Consider the following 22,099-nt stretch of genomic DNA (forward strand, 5'->3'; position numbering starts at 1 on the left):
ACACAGTGCACCAGCCGGGCAGTTACTTATAAGCATACTACGTCCATCAATGTGAAAAAGAAAATCCAATCATGACACCAGCTTCTGTATAAGTAGATATGGGCTGTAAGCTGGTAAAGTCTGGGCTACCCGCCGATGCTAGCGACATTCGGTGTACATTAATACATGTTAAATTATTTAGAATTAAATGTCTGCAGTGCCCATTAACTGGTTAGTAACGATCTTTGTCTACCATCGGAACTGCCACCTCTGCATGTGTGCAGAGCCCACAACTGGGCTCTCCTTTCCTACCTCAAACTCCATATCCATGAACATGCAAACGCTCCCGTAACCATGTTTCCTGGGTTATGTCAAACTAAAGAGCAGATTCACGCTAATCCTTAGGGAGGAACAGAGTTTAATGATTGTCATGACAGAAGTATATCCTTTCCAGCAAATGAAAATGTTAAATCTCTGTGCATTTTATAAATGCATTCTGATAACAATGATTTAATTGTGTAATAAGGTCTCACTTGTGTTATTAGTTGCAAAGGCAGAATCTTGACTTTTTTTTTTTTTTTAATGAATTGTCTTCAAATGCTGCTCTGTTTTGACAAGACATCTGCCTAGAAAACATAGTACGAGACTGTTTGACTTCAGTTGATATTGCTACAAGTTACAAAAATGCCCTTTGATGGTCTCAGGCCCACTCATTCAATGAATATGTATGAAACACAGTAGGAAAGTCGTGCTTATAAGGGGTTTTACGGTCTACAGTAAAGAGACATAAAATAAATGAACAAATCAACAAATGAACAAATGAACAGGAAAATACTAGTAGTGACAAATTGTAATCAGATAATTAGTGATACAGAGCAAGTGACTGTATCAGCAAAGGCCTTGCTGGAGCGATGCTGTTTGAGAAGAGTGAACTTGGCCGGAAAAAACAACTTAATGCTCTTCCCAAATAAGCATCCCCCTCTCATATATATCACTGTCTCTTCCATCATTTTTAATATCTCTAGAGGATCTAGTTTCCTTCCAAACAAAACTCTCACATTCTTTGAATTTTGCCACACTCCACACACATCTTCTCCTGTATATGAGCACTTCTGCAATGCTAGACTATAAGGTAAGAAAATGTATTAACCTTCCATCTTCAAGATGAACAATATAAAATTGAAAGTACTTATTTCTTTAACAGCTCTTTAAAAAAAAAAAAATCCTTAACATTATTCCAGACAAAAAGACCAATGGAACAGAGAATCTAGCAAGTGACCCAGATATGTGAGGTTACTTGAATTTTCACCAAGGTGACAGTATTGGACAGTAGGAAAGAAGATGGTCTTTTCATTAAATAGTGATGGGTCAACTGGGTACCCATGTAGGAAAAAAAAACTATCTTGAGTCCTACCTTGCACTGTTTACAAAAAATTATTCTAAATATATCATAGATAAATGTGAATGGTAAAATAACTGAGCTTTGAGGGAGAAATAAAAGGCAAATACCTTAATGATCTTGGAATGGCCAAAGATTTTTTAAGCAAGATATAAGAAGTGCTAACTACAAACAAAATTATTGGTAAAAAGACTACTTAAACTTTTGAAAAATTCTGTTTTTCCAAAGACAGCATTAAGAAAAAAGCAAGCCACAGAATGAGAGAAAATAGTTGCAATATATATATAATCCAATAAACCTACAATATGTAAACAACTCCTACAAATTAATAATAAAATGGTATAGAAGCCAAAAAATAATTGTCGTCTTACACAGGGCCTTCGTTAGAAAAGAAATCAAAATGGACAACTGATATAAGAAAAAATACTCAACTTCATAAGTCATTATGAAATGAATATTTAAATACTATATAATACCACTGCACACGGAATGGTTAAAATTTAAAAATCAAATGACACACAATTCCAACTTTAAGCAATGGTGAACTATTAACTATCAGGGACCACATGTGAGGCTGTGACTTGGTAAAATGTCTTTGGAGAACTTTGGAGAACTGCAAACACACACATACCTTAGGAGAAGAAATTCTAGTCTCATGTTTTTCCCCACAAGTGGATAAACATGCTCATCAGAGACATGTATAAGGATGTTCATATTTGAAATATTCTTGAAAAAGGAAAAGTTAGAAGTAAATGTCCATCCGGAGCAGATGGATAAATAAATGTGGTACTTTCACACAACTGAATACTATACAGCGGGGGCAAAAACTGCAGGTCATACGCCAATTCTGATGTGAGGCTTTTACATCAAGAATAGTTTTAACATTTGAAAACCAAGAATAGTTTTAACATTTTTAAATGATTGTAACACACACACACACACACACACACACACACACACACACACACACACACACACACTGTGCTGCCGATCTGTATGTGTCCTCCAACACTTAAAAGATTTGCTATCTGTCCCTTTAAAGAAAACATCTATCGATCCTAAATAACATGGAGATAATGTTAAGGGGACAGGCATACGAGACTATAAAAGTATGACTCATTTTAAAAAGTTCAGAAGCAGGCACGATTCATCTATGATGTCAGAAGTCAGGCCAGCATTACCCTAGTGTCTCCTAGAGGAGACACTAGGCCCATCCCAGAAACCAATCCCCAATGGTTTCTAGGATGGGCCTAGTGTCTCCTCTAGTTATACAGCAATGTTCCCTTGGTAGAAATCCTTTGAAATGTACACTTATAATAGTGTACTCTTAGTACTGTGTTTAAGTTATATTTGTACTTTAATAACATTTGTTTTAAAAATCAATAAACCTCTACAACAATTAACACACATATATATAGATATATGTGCACACAAGGATATTTACCATAGCATTATTTTAAATAGATAAACATTAGAATGAATCTAATGGTGCAACAACAGAATTGGTTAAATAAATTATAATTTACCCATGCAGTGGACTCCTGAGCAAGTACAAAACAGTGGGCTTGTAAAAGGATATTTACTTATATGGGAAGATGCAACGCATACAATCTTAACTGGAAAAGATTAAAAATAGTATAAGCCGAATGAGTATTCTGTAGAGATGCAAACACATACTAAAATCTCAGCCTCAAGGAATATGCACAAGTAGATGGAACTTCCCTCTGGGTGTGAGATTAGAGATGCTTTCACTTTATTATTGTTTTTTATTTGTTTATTGTCATTTCCTGATAATTTTTAAAGGAAATATTTTTGAAGAAATAAAAAAAGTCCATTTTAAAATTTGTCCATTTTAAGTACTTTTGGAAGTTTGAAATGGACACTGATTTGAAAGCTTAGAGGAGCTGCCCTGGCTGACAGCGGTGTGAAAGATGGCTCGAAGATACGCACAGAGATCTCTTGGTATCACAGCGATGTGACAGCTCTATAAATATGTTGTTTCTAGTTGGGTCTCTCAGTGTAAGATCTTAACTTCAGAGAGATCTAAGGCTTTACTGTATCAAAAGTGTCACACTGACATTGCTGCCACCGTTCATTTATAAGCATTATAAGCCCCTGGGGGTGATAGATGACTTCCCTCTCATGCTGATAAAGAGAAGCTGGCATTGCTTTATTAACTCCTCAAGGTTAAAAATCAATGCTTTACCTGTGAAAACATCTGTTTGTAAGCTTGTCTGTGCTTCTCTCAGGGGCCACATTTAGACGCTGGGTTTTAAGCATGCCAGAAACGAGAAGCTTAAGTTTCATTTGTCCCATTTTCTTTTTAAAAATACCAGAACGGTTCTCCATGAGAGCAAGGGGGAAAAAAATAAACAGCAATATAAGTCTACACTCATCCATTCATACTGAGAACACGTTAGATTTCACCTGTTAAAAATTAATGAATAGCATCTCTGAACAAGTGACTAGAGACATGAGCATTGATTTTAGATCAAATGATGGATGTAGAATAAATGCCAGTCAAGGGGATTCAAATAAAGATAACTGTTGTTGTTGCTGTTGGTGTTAGAAAAGTCTATGGAAAAATAAATTAGATTATCTCATAGAGAAACTAGAGGGATTTTCATATTTAATTTGGCTTGTCTTTGCACACAGACACACATAAAAACCTTTAGTAAATAGTCTATTGAACAGCTTAGGACTTTTCATTCAAAAATCTTTAACACAAGGTAAGAAAAAAGGGGTTTAGTTTTAAAAACAACATTGCTGTCAGGGTCATACAGTCTGTAAGAGCCAGTTTAGGGATGTTTTTGAGGACAATTTCCTAGAATTTCTCAGCATTCTACAGAAAGCATCTCAAATTCAACACAGAGACTTAGCTCCTCTGTCCATCTTTTTCAGTCCCCCAAGTCGACTCTCTTGCACCTTATCTCTGCTCAGGGCAGCTCCACCCTCCCGGCTTGCTGGAGCCCCCGACCCTGCTGTCAGCTTTGACTCCCCTTTCTCTCACATTCGATATACATTTTGTCAGCAAATGCCCTTAAATCTGACCATAGAAGACGTCCAGGAAGTGACTTCTCTCGCCACGCCTGCTGCTACTACCTGGTCCAAGCCGCCTTCTCTCTCATGTGGATTACTGACTGCACAGTCTCCAAATGGCCTTCCAATTCTGTCTTCCCTATAGCCTGCTCTTGATTTAGCACCCAGAGTCATTCTGTGACAAAGCAAGTGAAGTCATTTCATACTTTTGCTCATATTCCTCCAGCAGCTTCTCATCTCACTCGGAAAGAAATGTTGAGTTCTTATCATACCCCTCAAGACCATACAAAGTGTAACCTTTAATTCCTTTGTAATAGTTCCAGCCAAAAACTCATGGAAGCTTTTGGGTTTTTACTTTATTTTGTTGTTTGTTTTTGTACTGTAAACAAGCAAAAGACTCATGGATTCCAACTTCCATTTAAATGTTTTGTCCTATTGTGTGTGATTTTATACAACATGCAAAAGTGGCCTTGATTCTGTTTTGTTAGGTCTAAGTTTTGGGGCTTACGTGCGTCGCAGCTATCGGACTATATTTAATGAATTACCCATGTGTATAAAGATAAATTTCTCAAAAATGGTAGGAGAATTACATATCCATAAAATGCTGAATAGATAAAGCTTAAGGGGATGTGTATGTTTGCTTTTAAAATCTACGATCTTAAATATCATTACTAAATAGGACTGCAACTCTACAAGCTCTCACCGATGAATGTACAAAGTCGGTACATTCAGATGCTCCTAAACTGAAGACAACCACAAACGTCTGAGGAGTGTTTCCACTGTGGGCAAGAAACAGAGGGAAAAAGTTGTGACACATTTCCTAGATGATAAAACAACAATACCTGCTTTGATTGACCAAATCGAATCAAAGGCTCGCAGGGGAAAATGTCTGAGGCAAGATGTTAGTCTTATTTATTATTTTTTTTTTTTAGGCGAGGCAAACCTTGGTTGACCTCACAGATTGCAAAGACCTTGTCAGCTTACAATCCCTTATTTTTTACATATGTATGTATGTATGTGTGTATTTATTTTTTATGCCTACAGCACCTGGTCTTCCTAGGTGGTCTCCCATCCAAGTACTAATCAGACCCGACCCTGCTTAGCTTCCAAGATCAAACAGGATCGGTCTTGTAAAGGGTAGCATGGCTGTAGATAAGATATTAGTCTTAAGAAAGAGACTCATGGAACCGGAGTCTGAGCACCCTCATACCAACTTCAATTTCTCAGTACTTACATCTTTGTAAACAGACAAGAAAGGGTCAGATTCAGTTAATATGATTCACTTCTCATCCAGATTGCCTACAAAAACAATAATGTGCTCTCAGATTCACGTGTATTTGATCATAGATGTATGATTTACCTTTAGTCTGTGCCTGAAAATAAAACTGTACTTAAACCATCGAGAGCATGGTGTTCAGGATTGCAGCCTCCGGGGTGGGTCGGCTTGGTTATAAGCCAATCTCTAACACAAACGCTAAACTTAGACAAGTCATTTAACCATGGGTTCCCTCTGTTTCTTCATTAAAAATGCTGATGATAATAGTTCCGATCTAATAAGGATGTTGTGAGGTATTAATACCTATGAAATATACATTTTAGGAGTTCCACAGTGTCGTGTGTTATCTTTTTACTAACAGCCACTACTCTCACTCTTATCTACAAATTTAAATAAATTAGACAAGCATTTAGTAAACTTATTTTCTGTTAGGTTTGCTTATTAAAGATATGTGAATTTGAATATTTGTTAACTCTCGAATGATTCCAGAAAGCTAAAGATAAATTCAGTATGAAACCACATATCTGGTTAATCAGTGCCTTTTCCATACTAATGTAGTTTGAGGAAGAAGCAAGGGGTAGGTCTTTATTTGGGTTTCCTGGAAGCTGACCCTATTCTAAGAATTTGGGTACAGGTAGTTTATTTGGAGGTAGTCCCAGGAGACTTCAAGAGGGAAGTAGGAAAGTAAGAAAGGGAAGATAAAATAGCCATAAGCAAGTTTACCAAGCAAGTTACCACCATGGACAAATGCCGCTTAATCGCGCTCATGAAAACTAGGAGCCAGTGCAGAACACAAGACTCAGTGACCCACCTAAGGAGTGAGAGAGCAGGAGCCCTGGCTCACCAGGACCCTACAGTCACTGGGCAAGTGCTGCTTCTCCATGGTAGAAATCCCTCGGCACTTCCAGCCTGGTCCAACAAAGAGGAGGCTCCTTCGGACAGAGCCACGGAGTCCAGCAGGTGGAGACGACACTACTGAGCATGGAAATGACAAATGCCATGGAGATGTGGACCGGGCACTGGCAGCACCAGCTACAGAGTATGCAGAGGAGAAAGACAGCTCAGAACCAGAAAGGCATATGTGCATTTCTGCACAGCCTAAAATCTACGCAGAATACGTAGGTTTCCTACTGTGAAAAAGAAAAATAATCTTACAATTTGGAGAAACGGGGATTTGGGGCTCATTTAGATTTTAAAATCCTCCAGGGAAATACCTAAAGAATTCATTGCAATGATAGAATAGAGTAGGAACAGAAAGAGCGAAAGAATAATATGAGTTTCCAAAGACATTTAGTGCTATCCCAATTCCTCATAGAATGATGAATTTTATTGCACCGTAATTCTTATTTATTAAAAATTTTTGTGTGTTTCAACAGCTCCAATGAGATGCAACTTTTTGTTTTTATGTTGGTCCAGGGAGCGCTAGAGGACACCACGCTCATATAACATATTAAGCATGCCATCACTTGCACATCAAACTCTAATAAATTCTCGCATCTTGTGATTTAAAAGGAATGCAAGGTCCTGAAAGGTGAGAACACATTACAGTCTTAAATTTTCAAGTGTGAAACCCTGCTTCTGTGCAACTTGCAAAGACTTTGAACATTAAGTTTTAACTAGGTTTGCTGGTGAAAGCATTATTCACGCTAACTTCTCGTAGATGGCTGTGTTTAGTTGACCCTTATAAGAAGAACATGTGAATCTATCAGTTAAAGATATCGAACAGTTAAGGTGTGTGGAATGCAACATTAAAGGAAAATAGGAGGACGTGTGCTGTAACCTGGAGTCCCAGCTGAGGACTTAGCAAGGACAGTCTTTTTTTTTTTTTCTGGAATGAAGGGCAAGGTACTGCGAAAGCCACTAATATACTAGATAAATATATATTTTTTTCTTTCGGGAATATTAAAGCATAAAGGAGCTGAAGCGACAGTGGAATAACTGTCTGGCCAAATTCTGAGAACTAAAACCTAAATCCAGAGCAGGCAGTGATACATTTGGAATGCTAAATGTGCTTTCTATCCTGAGGATATCAACCTGTCTATATGGTAAACTTGGGCTTTGGTCTGCAGCCTCAGTGGGCCAGTCTCAGAAAGAAGCCATAGAGAGGATGTTGCCCTCCCAAAACTAGGAAATCCCCAAAACCTATACTATCGGAAGAAAAGTAAACCAGAACTGGTCTCCCGCCCTATTACCACCACTGTGCATGGCACAGACATTTGAGTGGCTGTGGAAATAGCATGGAAGACCAAAGCAAATGAAACAAATGAAAACTTTCCTGGATAAACAGTGCCAGTAGAGTGAACTACAGAAGTATATGTAGCCAGGATACACAGAGCTCAAAGGGGCAGGTGACCCCCTGAATTTGCTTTAAGGGGGTTTCTGTGTTGTAGTGCTCCTGGATTTCTGACAGAAGCAAATTCATATATTCCCTGCAATGTGCTTTCATTTTACATTTTAAAGAATCCCCGCACACATTCACTCCAGCGTAAATATTGCCACACTTAAAGGTAACCATGCAAGGCACCATGGGAAAGAATAAATACAAAAAAAATATACATTAGAAACAGATTCACATAAACTTTAGTTTTGAAATTATCAAACATTATAAAACAATCATCTTTTTCTATTTTAAATAAATGACAATATTTAAATTGTCTATAGGTAACTGTCACTTAGATGACAGTGGATCTGAAAAAGAAGCAAAAAAGACTTTTAGAAATAAGATGTATCCAACTAATATTAAAAATACATACATTGGACATGAAATGAACCAGTGTATATTATAAGGGGGGAAAAAGGAAGAGTTATAAAACAGAAGGTAAGAGACATGGAATACATAATGAGAAGTCCTAACATATGTTTAACTGGAATTCAGAGGAGGGAAAAAAAAAAAAGAAGAAGAAAATGAATCTGAGGCAAGTAGGTCAAGAGAAAATGAATAAGTATTCTACAGTTTATGAAAAACACCTACCCATAGATTCACAGAACCAGGCAAAGCAGTTATCTCCACTGAGTAGTTTTGTGATCTTGTGCACATCATTTATAACTTTGGAATCTCAGTTTCTCAGTTTCTTCACTTATAAATCAGGGAAAATCCCTGATAGATTAGGGTTTTCATAGAGATTGAATGTGGAAATGTACTAAAACACCTTTTACACAGACTGTCATATGACAGGAACCTAAAAAAATGGTAAATGTTAGAATCTCTTATAGTCACACAATCGCCTCATCTTCATTCATGATGGGACAAATAAGGGTAGATTCTATAGCAATTTTATGTCCATAAAACACCAAATATCCTACATAGAAACAGTTGATAAGACTTAAAAATTGACCTACTAACAGAGGAATCTCTACCAACCATCCGTTACACCCCACGCTGGCCACCGATATGCTTAAAACTCAAATTCTCTTCAATCTTAAAAGTCCATAAATATCCAGAATGATCTGATCAGTTCAAAACATTTCTAAGAAAATAGTTATTCTAGGAAAACAGAAGATAAAAAGGTAAGGGTAGAGAGGAGGTAATACCAAAGTAAGATACTTGCAAGTGATGTTAATTAATAATACTCCTTATGTAAGAGCAGTTGATGGACCACCAGTAGTACTAGATATGACAAAATATAGAGGACAATTATGAAAATTTTGTGACACTCAAGAGTCAACTTGTGTGCCTATAAAGTAACTGTTGAAATAGATTTAGCCTTCCGGATTGAAATTGCACACCTACCTGTTTGTCTACTAGCCATGTCTATAATCTCCTTTAGTACAGAGACTAGCCCTGGACCTTAGAGCCTGGCATATGGTAAATTCGCAAAAAACAGGGAGGACCAATTGTATTGAAGAATTAGTAATTAAAAGAGGCAATAATTTGAAAAAGATTTACAAAGACTGTGAATTGAAAAAGCAATATTTTATAATAGAATAACTGTATATAGAGTGATTATAATATTTTAACCTATGTATAGAAAAATATGAGAAATTATACCAAAATGTTAGCAATTGTTATCAATGATTACAATTATGTCCTGAAATGAAAATTTTTTCCCAATTTTTATGTCCCTCTTTAATTTTAAGATGTTATCAAAAGACTATGCATTATTTCAATATTAGAATAACAAAATATGCATAGATATAATCTCATCAACACAATTTCTAATATGTAATGCAGTTTCTAATATACCTTATCGTAAAACTCAGCATCAAATTTGACACAGATGTATTCTTACATCGCGGTTTTGTGTCAAGTCAAATCGATTTTTATTGGCTAAACACCAGTTCAGACGAGGGCAAGATAGGATTCCTTTTTTCACAGAACATTTTGAGAGCCAAAACTGTCCTACAGTTTTTGTGTCTTTTCTGGTGCCTGCCACAGTATCAGGCAACAAAATGTGCACACAGTAAATACTGATGACTTACTTGACGGGAGACTAAAAGAAAATTAAACATTTGGTCATGAAAAATAAGGGGACATGAAAAATAAGGCATTTCTTCAGAAAGTGGATGGTATTTTCAACATAAAAGTGAAGATAAGCACAGAACATGTGAAATTTAATGCGTATCAAAGACAATACTGGAGGCTGAAGAAAGACATTCTTTCTTTCTAAGCATTCTCTGTAGGCAGCACCCATTTATTTTGTGATCCCAAAAGAGAAAGGGCAACCTTCAAAAGTTATTGTTCAAGACTTTTAAGTGTCACTCGAACTAGTTAATCAGCAAGAAGATAAAGAATGAGGAGTATGTCTGCTCTTAATTATAAACTTAATTATTTTACATTATTAGGTCCTATTTTTAGAAATAGAGCTTTCTATCCTATTTTTGGCATTTAATACAAGTATATTCATCAGATTCTGACTACAGGTGACATCAAGTTCTGACTGTAATCTAACATTGATATAAAGATGTTTTACTTGCAATATTCTGTGTAATTATGCCACCCACACAAGGCTGCACAGAAATGCCCTTGGATACAAATGGCAGGTTATTTATATAAAGAAAACAAAAGAGTCCAAAAATACTCTCATTTACGAAATCTGTTCTGCAATTTGATTTACATTCCCAAATTGCCACTGTTTATGTCTTTCATACAAATTATTTTAAAATTCCTTTGAGATCAACTAGGCATCTTAGTATGTAAAGTTTACTTAGGAAAAGGAATTCTATAATTAACTATTTCAAACCCCCTAGGGCAGTAATTAAAGTTATCTTCATCAACTGTATTAGATGTTTACCTAGTCACCTTCTTGTGTCACTGATAACTTTGAGACAAACTGTGCAATAAATATTAAGTCATCCCCTGGACAAAAGTGGTAGGGCAATAAGTTTGTCATTCCCTATGAGAGAAACCAGGATAAGCGTGCATGCTACATAAATCTTGTGATCCATGGTACATGCATGCTTTCAAATTACTTTAATCTATTTCATATAGTTTCTTCTTTAAAAAAAACTCAATCCTTGCACTTGCTAATGATTTGAGCATTTCTGTCGACTTTGTCTCCGTGAGTTGTGAATTCTTTCTTGACACTTAGTCCATTCATTTCTGAAAGTACATTCTTAATTATTAGGGTAGAAATATAATTTATATGCAATAATAGTAAGGACATTTTATAACAGTCATGTCCAAGCTGTATTGTAGAAATAAGTAGGTAAAACTGGGAGGGGTTCTTCATTATCAATCCTATTTCAATTTTAATCAGTTATGTTTTAATTTTCTTTCTTAGTAAATTTCTTAGTGTTTTCTGAGAAAGTATTTTACTGCAATTTTAAAAGAAAAAAAGATACTGATCATTTTAACACATTTTAGTTGCAAAGTACTTTCGGATGTGTTAGCTCATGATTCACCAAACAACCTATGAATCTAACAGAGCAGGCATAAGGATTACTGTTTGTTTGTTTTTCTAACAGATGAGACTAAGATAGGTAAAGTAATCTTCCTAAAGTCTTACAACTAGTAAACTGTAGAGTTAACCTGAACATAGGTATATTGAGGGCCAGAACCATACCTGCTTTATTTGCTTCTGCATCTCAGTGCCCACCAAAGTCTTTTGCACAGAGAAGGTACTCGATTCCAGAAATCAAGGCATAACTTACACTATGAACTTAAAGATATTCCTTTAAGTCACAGAATATCTCTATGGTATATCTTAGGAAATACCAAAAGGCCTATGTGAACAAAACTCTCTCAAAAGCCTATTGCTGAGGCTTGAAAAACTGCTATGAAAATACCCTGAAAAAACAAATTTCCAAAGTCAGCTCTTTCTGTCACAAAATATTTGACAGAATGCAATATGTATATAATGTATTATTGAATTGTACACTTGAAACCTATATAAATTTATCCACCAATATCACCCCCAATAAATTTAATAAGAAAATAAAATAAAATGCACACCAACAACTACTGTTCTAAACTAATCATTAAAATAAAATGTTTAAATTTTTAATTTAAAAAAAATTCCTAAGAATTTTTGCTGGAATGTTTCATATAACCAATGACAATCCTAAATAACTTCTTAGCACTCATATGTATGGTGCTTATTTCTTTGAAGTTTATACTAAAACTTCACTGGAACACTTATGTTTGGCCAAGATGGAGTAATAGAAACTGGATTTAGAGAGGAATGTAGGGGAGACTAGGACAAGATGCTCTTTTTCTTGGACATAGGAAAGTCTAACTCCTTTAAATGATAGTTTTTGAGTGGCTCTGAAGCTGAAGACCTGCCTGGGTCAGTGACCAGGAACGGGACTTAGGGAAGGGCTTCCTGTGAGTGAACGCCAAGGATCAGTATCTGGACCAGAGGCACAATTTCAGCAAAAGCACACAAGTGCAATTGTAGGGCAGAATTCCCCTGGCTTATGTAGGGTACAACTGACTGGTACTTTCAGATCTTGATCGTTAAACTCTACCCCAGTAAAACTTGGTTCACAAACATGCCTATGCAAAGATCAATCTTTATCAAGAATGAGAATAAATCCCCAAATCACCTAGGACTCTCATAAGCTCTGACATTATCAGTCATCTAACTGGACAGAGGCACGAACTAAGCTACCTACAGAGAAAATACAGAGCAGGGCATGTAATTGAACGGCAGAAGATAGCAGATGCCCTTGTTACAAATATAGAGATAAAGGACTGTAACCTTCTCAAGGCCAAGGGCATATCTTCATCTCAGCTACAATTCCAGTACTTAGAATAATACTAGGCACATCATTTGTATACAAACATAGTTTTGTTGTTGAGAGTTTTTTCAGATTCCATGCAAAACGTCAGCCAGATGAAAGCACATCAGGATTGGCAATGAAAGACTAAGCAATTGAGATGAGGACCTGAGGGCTGCCATTAAGAGAAAATTCTGTAAAGATCTTGAAAAGACATAAAGGGAAACCTGTATCCATCTATCCTCTGCCAATAGTCCAACCTGCGTATGTGTACAGTTATGAACTAAAATAATGAGGTGATGACTATGACGATAAGAAGAAATAATGGTCTCCAGTATGACAGGTAATTTAAGATTTGAGGTGTGCGACAGAACAATTGAACTCTCGTAAAATCTTATGTGGTGAAATAAAATTTTCAAATATGATATTTGAAATTTGGATTTGCATTCAGCCACATTAAAATGAAATTTTAAAAAACATAATGAATTAGTCCCAAATTATAAGAATCATTAGGAGATATAGGAGAAGTATAAATGCACTATCTTTTTGGAAGATGAGGGAAATGATTAATAAGAAATAATCTTGAAAATGTAATAAAAAGTGGTACATATAAGTATTAAAGAAAGCAGAGAAAAATCAGCGTGAAGAGATGTAAGTTAAAATCTATATCTTCATTTATTTTTGTGTTATCTGGCATATCCCATAGCAGAACATAAATGGACACCTGATATGCATAGTTAGATTTGACAGATGTTAATATTTTGCCATATTTGTTTCAGAACATCTTTCAAATAAATAAAGCTGGTATGTGTCATTCGCATGCAAGTTTTATACTTTATATAACTATAGAACATCAGGGATCTTGGAAAAATGCAATTCTTTTAGTTAAATATAGAATAAACCAATAATGTTTACCTAAAGTTTTGAACCATGCTGTAAAGAACAAAAGACATATATCTATATCTCTTGAGATAGAGATAGAGATATCATAAAGTTCTTCTTACTGAGCAGGGCTTTCCTCTTGGATGTTGGTAGCTGTGAAAGCAATGAGAATCTTCTTTCTCAAAGGGTTTCCTTGAAGCCCACAACTTAAACTACCAATAAAGATGCTTCAATCATATAAGCTATCCTACTTTGAATAGTATTGAAAGATAATTAAAAAGAATTTCTGAGATATATTTTTTTAGAAAAATGGCAAGTGTTATTAAAATAATGTTTTAAGCCATTAAACTCAGTAGAAGAAATTGCACGGTTCATACCTACGTCAATAGAAACCCTTAACAGGATTACAGAAAGCCCCTTATGTCTTTTGAAGATTCATTTATGACTGAGATAATAAGAAGTCATTAATTTTGCATCAAGGTTGAAAGGTAGACACATATAAGAATGAACTCTGACTAAAAGCCAACTCCCAGGTGAAACATTAAATTTGACAAGAACGTTAACAGCCAATAATAAGTAAAAAGAAAGATCTTGTCATGTCTTGGTTCAATAAAATGTTTATGGCATAGTTATTGGATCTGCTCAAACACCGCAAGAAAAAAATGTCACCCCAATAATTTAATTAAAAAAAGAAATACAGTCATGATTTCAAGTAGATATTGACATTCAAATATCCTTAGCGAAAATTGAAAAGAAAATTTACGAAGAGCATCAAACTAACAAACCAAATTATTCCATTAAATTAACATAGCAATTTATCTTACACAAGAAATCTCCCAACTGTACTTTGATAAAATTAAGAGCAATTATATATCAAAACAGAGGATCTTCCAGTATACTTCCTGATGCAGAAGGGCCTCTCAAAATTAATCACTGCAGTGAAAACAAACAATCTAGCAAGTGACCATCACAGATGCACATGATCTTCTTACTGTCCCTCATGATAAAATGGATGTGCCTACCACTGCTCCTGACATACTTCCCTGTTTCTTTTGTTTGAATTTTATTTTTGATTTTTCTTGGTGTAATTGATGTACGGGAAGAAGACCTGCATCATAATTCAAATAATTCAGATCTAAATAGCATCCCATCTCCACTATTAACTTCTTAACCTTGTCCATGGACCTTTTGCATGATCGACCACAGTTTCTTAATGTTTATATAGCACGAAGTCATATCACAACATAATGAGAACACTTTCTAGTATCGTCGGTTTATAATTCAGTATTCTGCAATGGCACTGTAAAATTCCCCACTGTGAGCTTCCAAGCTCTGCATTTCCAAAGATAATTTATTTAGCATGTCTCTTGTCTAAACAAAAAAAGTGCTGACAGCCAAGTCAAGAGAAATAGAGACTTAACGATTACCTAGATAAGTCGAAGTATCCTAAATACAAACTTGGCATCTTCTTTCTTGAATTCATAAGGTCATTTGCAACTTCCTATAACCTACTCTGAGCTCTAGGTCTCATTAGCATACAAAATAATTCAAGTTTTCAGTATGTTCAAAAATCAGAACCTTATTTGTGTAACGATGATGGTGTCTACACCGAGAAAGTGGACATCTCAGCAATTATCCTGCAATCGGGATGATATGAGCCAAAAAATATTTAAAACTTTCTCTTTATTGAAGGATTTTTGAATGTCTTATCAAATCAGATGTTGAGATTAAAGTCACTGCTAATGATCTACCCCAGGAGGCAGTATTTCATAGTACTTAAGAGCTTGAACTCTGGAGTCAAAAACTGGCTTCAATTCCTGAAATTCTAATTAGGCGTTAGCATTGGAAAGTTACTTTAAACTCTTGTGTTTCAGTTTTATCCACATTAAAATAATAATATTCAATGGATTAAACCATGTAAAAAGACTTTAAAATCGCCCCAAGCAGATAGTAAATTTTCAATAGAGGTTAGTTATCACGATTGCCCCAACTTATCACATATTTTATTAAAATAAAAATCCCATAAGGTATAATTGTAGCAATACATTATCTTTTAAAATATTGTAAAAAACTTTATTAAAAAAAAAGTAAAAAGAGATTACAAATCCAAGTTCTTCATCATTAGAAGTCTCTAGACTTCCTTTATATAAAATGTAGATCCATTTGTAAGATAACTTAACATTGGAGGCAGCTATCGTGTTTGTGTGTACCACCTCCCAAAAAGTGATGTATGTTAATTTTTGCCCTAACATGCAACATTCGAACTACCAGAGGAAAAAATTGGTCACAAAAAAAGAAAGGAAGGAAAGAAGGAAGGAAAGAAGGAAGGAAGGAAGGAAGGAAGGAAGGAAGGAAGGAAGGAAGGAAGGAAGGAAGGAAGGAAGGGCATTCGAAACGAAACAACAAAGAAAAAACAGCCTCTGAAGCATTTATCAAAGTAAAATAGCAATAAATTCTAATCAACACGGTGTCGGCTCCCATTAAGGAAAACTAAGGCTGTTACCCCTTCTCTTTTTCGACCCAAAGTTTTCACCTATAAAAAGTGAAATGCAAAACTTCACCTTAATATCTGTATTCAACGAGCAGATGGTAGCTGTCTGGAAACAATTTTTCAAAAAGCAAAACAAATGTTAAAATGGTTCTAAGGAGAAAAGGCTTCCCGGTGTTTTACGCATATTGCCAAGTGAGGTGTGGTGAGGGCAGAAGCAGGTCAAGAGAGGGAAAGCAGAGTTTCATAGTTTTGCTACATCCACAGTCCCTGGGGAGGAGAACATAGTGGCCACACAGGGTCACTGAGCAGAAGCACGAGGCAGAGGGAGAAAGGCCAAGTGAGGGAGATGCCTTCCTTGTGGTTTCCAGGAGAAGCAATGGGAGAGACGGGCTAAGCAGGTTTTGGACTGGCTAGCGATGTTTGAGAATGGTCCCCTGTCAAGTTCATGTTCCCTGTGACTGTTCAAGCCTATGGTTTGGGCTATCTAAAGCCTCCAGATGTTTTTGGGTGAGCCAGATTTTACTTGAGAAGAGTTAATAACCATCTGGTAGATGTTAAAGCATCAATGCACAGAAATTAAAAATATGATTAATACAACATGGGAGGGATATTTAAGAGTATAAAATACATTTATTTATACCCCCATGGGCTCGAATAATCTAGAAGATGTAGGTACACACAACCATGAAAAAGTGCCAACAGTCAAAGATGACGGGACCTTTGAACTGAGGGTAGAGAGAACGGTAGCACAATTAACACAGCTTTTTGAGCTCTTTTAAAGAGATTAACTCTACCCATTAAGGCCACATACTGCATTGCTCTGTTGCTATGGTTCATGCCATGCCTCATGATGTGTTGTTTTTCAGTGAATCGCAGTTGAAATCGTTTTCTGTCCTCACTGTATTTGATAGCCCCACTTCATCTAATATACAACAGCGGCTTAGAAACCTGCTGTTACTTTGTTCAAGCTGAAATCAGTACAATCAATTTATGCTGTACATCTCTTCAGCGACAGTAAACTGGCTGTTTTCTAGGACTTTGTTGATGTCCTTTTCATCTTCAATCTCTCGATTCTTAGGAAGTGCTCACAGGTGGCACTGCTGTGGGAAACCGAGACGGGATGGAGCAGATCCACTGTCACAGCTTAGGAAGCTTCAGTGCCTCACGCGGCTTTTAATTTGGTGTAAAGCCGCATATCACAGTGACACAATGCTCTCTCAGTTTACTAAAGGACATATCGGACACACTTTGATTTATGTCCTACTCCTTTTCTGACTACCGTTAATAAGGAATGACTCTAATGGACCATCACTCTTTGATCTCCTATAACATATTGTTTTGAAAGGGTTTATTAGAGCAGCTAAAAAGAAGCTATAAAGATATAGATTCTAATAAAACATCTTATTTGGTTAAACATTAGGGCAAGAGTTGCTCAATACCTGATAATGTTTGTTTTCCACATACAGTTAATTTTGGAGCTCAGAGTTCACAGGACAACATCGATTTACTGAAAGAGAAATGATGGGCACAGAGGCACTCCACACCCTCGTTATAACTGGGGACAGGCAATGAAAGAGCTGTCCCAGCTGCAACAGTTGATAATGTTTACATAGTACCCCCAAAACATGGCCAATTTCAGTTTTATTCAAGCACATAGTTAAAAATGAGGTAGAACTAGGTAAAATATCAAAGTTTTGTCATGGGAAAACAGAACATATACTCAAGGTGTTCAAAACGATGCGAGCAGGCAGTCGGTATTTTGGAGGTACATGTACTGGTGGCCAGTATACATTACTGGATGGATTTTAAGGAAAGGGCTATAGCTCTCAGAAAAGAGGAAAAAAGTAATCCACGTAAGGAACTGTGCTACTAGATGGCTTGAATAGAAATTCAAGAAAAGGAATTTTTAAAAGTTCTGAAGCATATATGGATGAGCAATAGGGATAAAAAATAACCATGTCAGGAACTTGGGAAAGGGGCCAAAATGAAAGCCACAGGGCACAGGGGAATGTCTACGTCATCCCCCTGGGGGTACCATTTACTCTCACGACGGAGGCCACTGTCTCTACCTAGGGTGGAAAACAAAACGGGATGAATGCTGCCTGTCCCATCTTCTCAATGTGGTAGACGCCGCTAGTCATGTGTTCTGTCCTGCTGATCCTCGCCCCAGCCTCACAGTTCTCCACGTGTTGCTCCAGATAGCCAAACCGATGGCTTCGCTTTACAAGGTGAAGTGTTTTTTAACATTTCTGATACATTCACACATACATCTAGATAGCTAGCTAGACAGACAGACAGACAGATGATAGATAGACAGACAGACAGACATATGTATATATCTGTAGTTCCACACAGATATATAACTAGTCAAATTTGGGCTTTTCAAAAGAACATAAACTGTCCTTTTTATATTACCTTTCTAGAGTAGTTGTCTTCTACAAAACCACACAATGAAATAACTACAGAGAAACCTTGATTCATTTTCCTCCTTATCCCACAATTTTATTCCTAACCAAGTTCTTCTGATATTTCTTTAGAAGGTTCTTATCCCCTGTATCTGGATTATTATAAGAGGCATTTATCTTCTACCCTTCCAACCAGGTTCTATCTTCAGCCTCCTAATTTCTGTTAAAGCCAATATTACTTAAAAGACAATTTTAAGCAAGTTTCTTCTATCTTTAAAGACTTTGTTGACTCTCATTATGAAATAAATAAAATTTTAACTCGGTAGCATAAAACCTTTATAGTTTAAGCCCAACTTACCTTTCTGCTTAAAAAATACTCTAATTTTATTTATATATATATATATACACACACATATATGTATATATACATATGTGTGTATATATGTGTGTATATATATGTGTGTGTATATGTATATTGTTTCCTAAAGAACAGTAGTTAGTAGTTCTTTATACTGTTTATAAATCAGATACTGATACATCAAGCCATTTGTGAAATGATATAAAACTAATGAGGATATGTTCACATGGCATGCCCATCAGTTCTAGTCTGTGAATGCCTTGATTGATTCTCAATGGTCTTTGTACCACCAGGGCCTAAGAAAGCATCATAGTAAATGATCATTAAAAGTGACTATATAAACATAAATATGTGGATATACGAGAGGCACCTATTATTAAGTGTCCTGTGTTTCTGGACATCAAAAGAAGAGTGACTGGACAGTGTCTTTCCAAATACAGAACAGAAACTGGTTGAATCTTCCATTCTTCAAATCAGTGATCATTCTAGAAACATGGAGCAGAGGAAGGCTGCAGGTGGAGAATCCCACTAGGAAGAGGACGGCTGGTCCATTCTCACTAGTTTTACATTATTCAGGAAATCAGTGTATTTCTCTCTACTACCTGCTACTCAAAATGTTCCTGTGTCAGTAGAGGGAATTTCAAAGCATGGTATTTTCAAAGTCAGATCAGTTGGTTTTAATCAGATTATTTAGCCAAAATTAGCATTTAGGCTATGTCTCTGACATTCTTTAATTTACGCATACTGATTATAGGCCAGACACTGTAATAGGCTCTGCAGGTAGAATGGTGAACACAACACAACAGTCACTGCCTTTGCTTTTATGAACCTTCTGTTTCAGTGGAGGTATCAGATGATGGGTTTTAGAGTCAAAGAGACCTAGCATCAAGTGCTTAATCTACGGTTTGCTAATTCTGGGATGAGGGGAAAGCCATCTAATCTCTAGCAGCTGCTTTTCTTAAAGGCTAAAAAAATTCTTCTTTGATTCCAAAAGTAATTCTATTATCTTGAAAGCTATATTAATTCATTTTCAGACAAATAATTGCAAGATATATTTTGACAAAGATACTATTTTCCCTTATGTTGTTTATATTTCTTCCATAGAGCAAAATACAGAGCAGAATGAAGAGCATTCCGTTCTCTAAGAAAGCATACATATATGTATGAAGTTAAAATTAATATATATTCTAATAAATTAATAAATATAAACTCATATTAAGATATTTTATGATATTTACTTTTACATCAATCCCAAGAAGTGTTTCGCATATGTACATCTCCATATATACTTCAAAAAAATATATAAATGTAACACTCCCATTTCTTATTTGGCAAGATAACTACCAATTCTGGAAGCATCCCCAATTAAATCCCAGCAAAAGGAAGTTGTTATTGGAGCTAAGCTGTGCCACTAGCTAAGTCTTAATGCTTCTCTTCAGGACAAAAATAAAAAATAAAAACAAAAACAAAACAACAAAACAAAAACTTTACTTTTTGCAAAACCTGCAAAGTTACTTGTTACATGATACGATGATCCAGCCCATAGTTTGTTTTTTAATTTTCATATATAATATTATATGTTACACAATATACTAAAGGATTTGTTCTTACTGAACCCCCTCACCATTCTTATCTTCCTATTTCTGACATCATTGTCACTACAATTTCACTTGGGAGATAGAATATTACCTAATAACAGTCCCTTCTAAATTTTTCCATTTCTACTGTCGTCTGCTTAGAATTGCTTTTGCAAATACTTATTGAGGTTACTATATTTAATGTACTCGACCCTCCTGTGACCAAAGCATGTGTCAGAAGAAGGAACAGGTCATGAAAATGATGTGTGAACATGCCATATCATTTTAATGTCTTTTTAAAAATCTAGTTACTAGAAATGCAATTCCACTGACCCCTCAGTCAACGTCTACCCAGGGAATGTCATCCATCTAAGTGGGCACAATCCAGTGACTCTATCCACGTGCCTAAACACCTACTGTCTTAATAGACAATGCATCTCTGAAAATCTTCAGTTAATCTTTAGTTAGATAAACCTCTGTGAATGCCAGGGCGCATTTTGTAAGATCTCTTAGCATCATCTGAATGTTTGTGTTAATAACACTTAACAGTATGCACACAACCAGAATTTTTTCAGGCATTGATTTCCAAACAGTTTCCTGTGGATCTATTTTTTTTGTCGTAATGACATAATTTTTTTTTTGAAGATTTCAAATCAAAAGCCTATATCATCATTATTTTACACAAATTTCCAACGTAATTATTTTCATGAAACACGGCTGAGCTGGAATACATCCCCTTATATCATGATTGCTGGAACTAATTAAAATAGCTCTTACTGTAGTAATAGCAATATATTTACTTAACATAAAACAGTATTATTTAAATTATAGATATGCTAAGCTACAATAGCCTTTCTCCAGATCACCAAGCTTAAAGCTTTTAATGTGTTTCCCGTCGGTGATGCTGGCTCACTTGCTCTCCCTCCCCACTCCCCCACTCTTCCTTAATCTGCCCTACTTCTTAAAAGAAAGAGATTTCATCAGCGGCAACCAAGATTTTTCTTTTCTCACACTTGTCACTTGTCCGGTCCTGTCTCTCCCCCCTGCCAGACCTTCTCTTCCACAGTCCTTTGAAGGCTTATTCAATAAAATCTTCAGAAAGCTGCTTTTATGATAGCCTCTCTCACAATGCATCCTTGTGGGATTTCATTTATTAAATTTTTAAAATAGTTTTGGATTATTCAAGTAATAGATCATTGTAAAACTACTTAAAATACAGAGATAAAATAAGTGGAGAAAGTCTAAATAAATCATAGAACATGAAATAAAAATCCTGCGAGATTCCCCCTGCCCTGTTAATATTTTAGTGTGGTTTCTACTCATGGATACGGAGTATGATTCTCTATGAACCCTGGCTATGGTCCGATTCCCATCCACTTTCACCTCCGCTCTCTTTAGTAATAGAATGCCCATGTTCTAGCTAGCCACGTGACCACATTTGACGCCTTCCTTATAGTTTGGTGGGCTCATGTGACGAACCAGTGACATAGGAGATGCGTTTCTTTTTGGCCACATCCCTGATGAGGAACGAGTAT

At 36.0% G+C, this 22,099-nt stretch overlaps 1 pseudogene; it reads right to left on the minus strand.

The window, feature by feature from the left end:
• Nucleotides 1-5,452: 5,452 nt before the first annotated feature.
• Nucleotides 5,453-5,571, minus strand: LOC112483310 (annotated as a pseudogene).
• Nucleotides 5,572-22,099: the final 16,528 nt, after the last annotated feature.

Source organism: Pteropus alecto, unplaced genomic scaffold (assembly GCF_000325575.1).
Source record: "Pteropus alecto unplaced genomic scaffold, ASM32557v1 scaffold65, whole genome shotgun sequence".
Classification (NCBI taxonomy): Eukaryota; Metazoa; Chordata; class Mammalia; order Chiroptera; family Pteropodidae; genus Pteropus; species Pteropus alecto.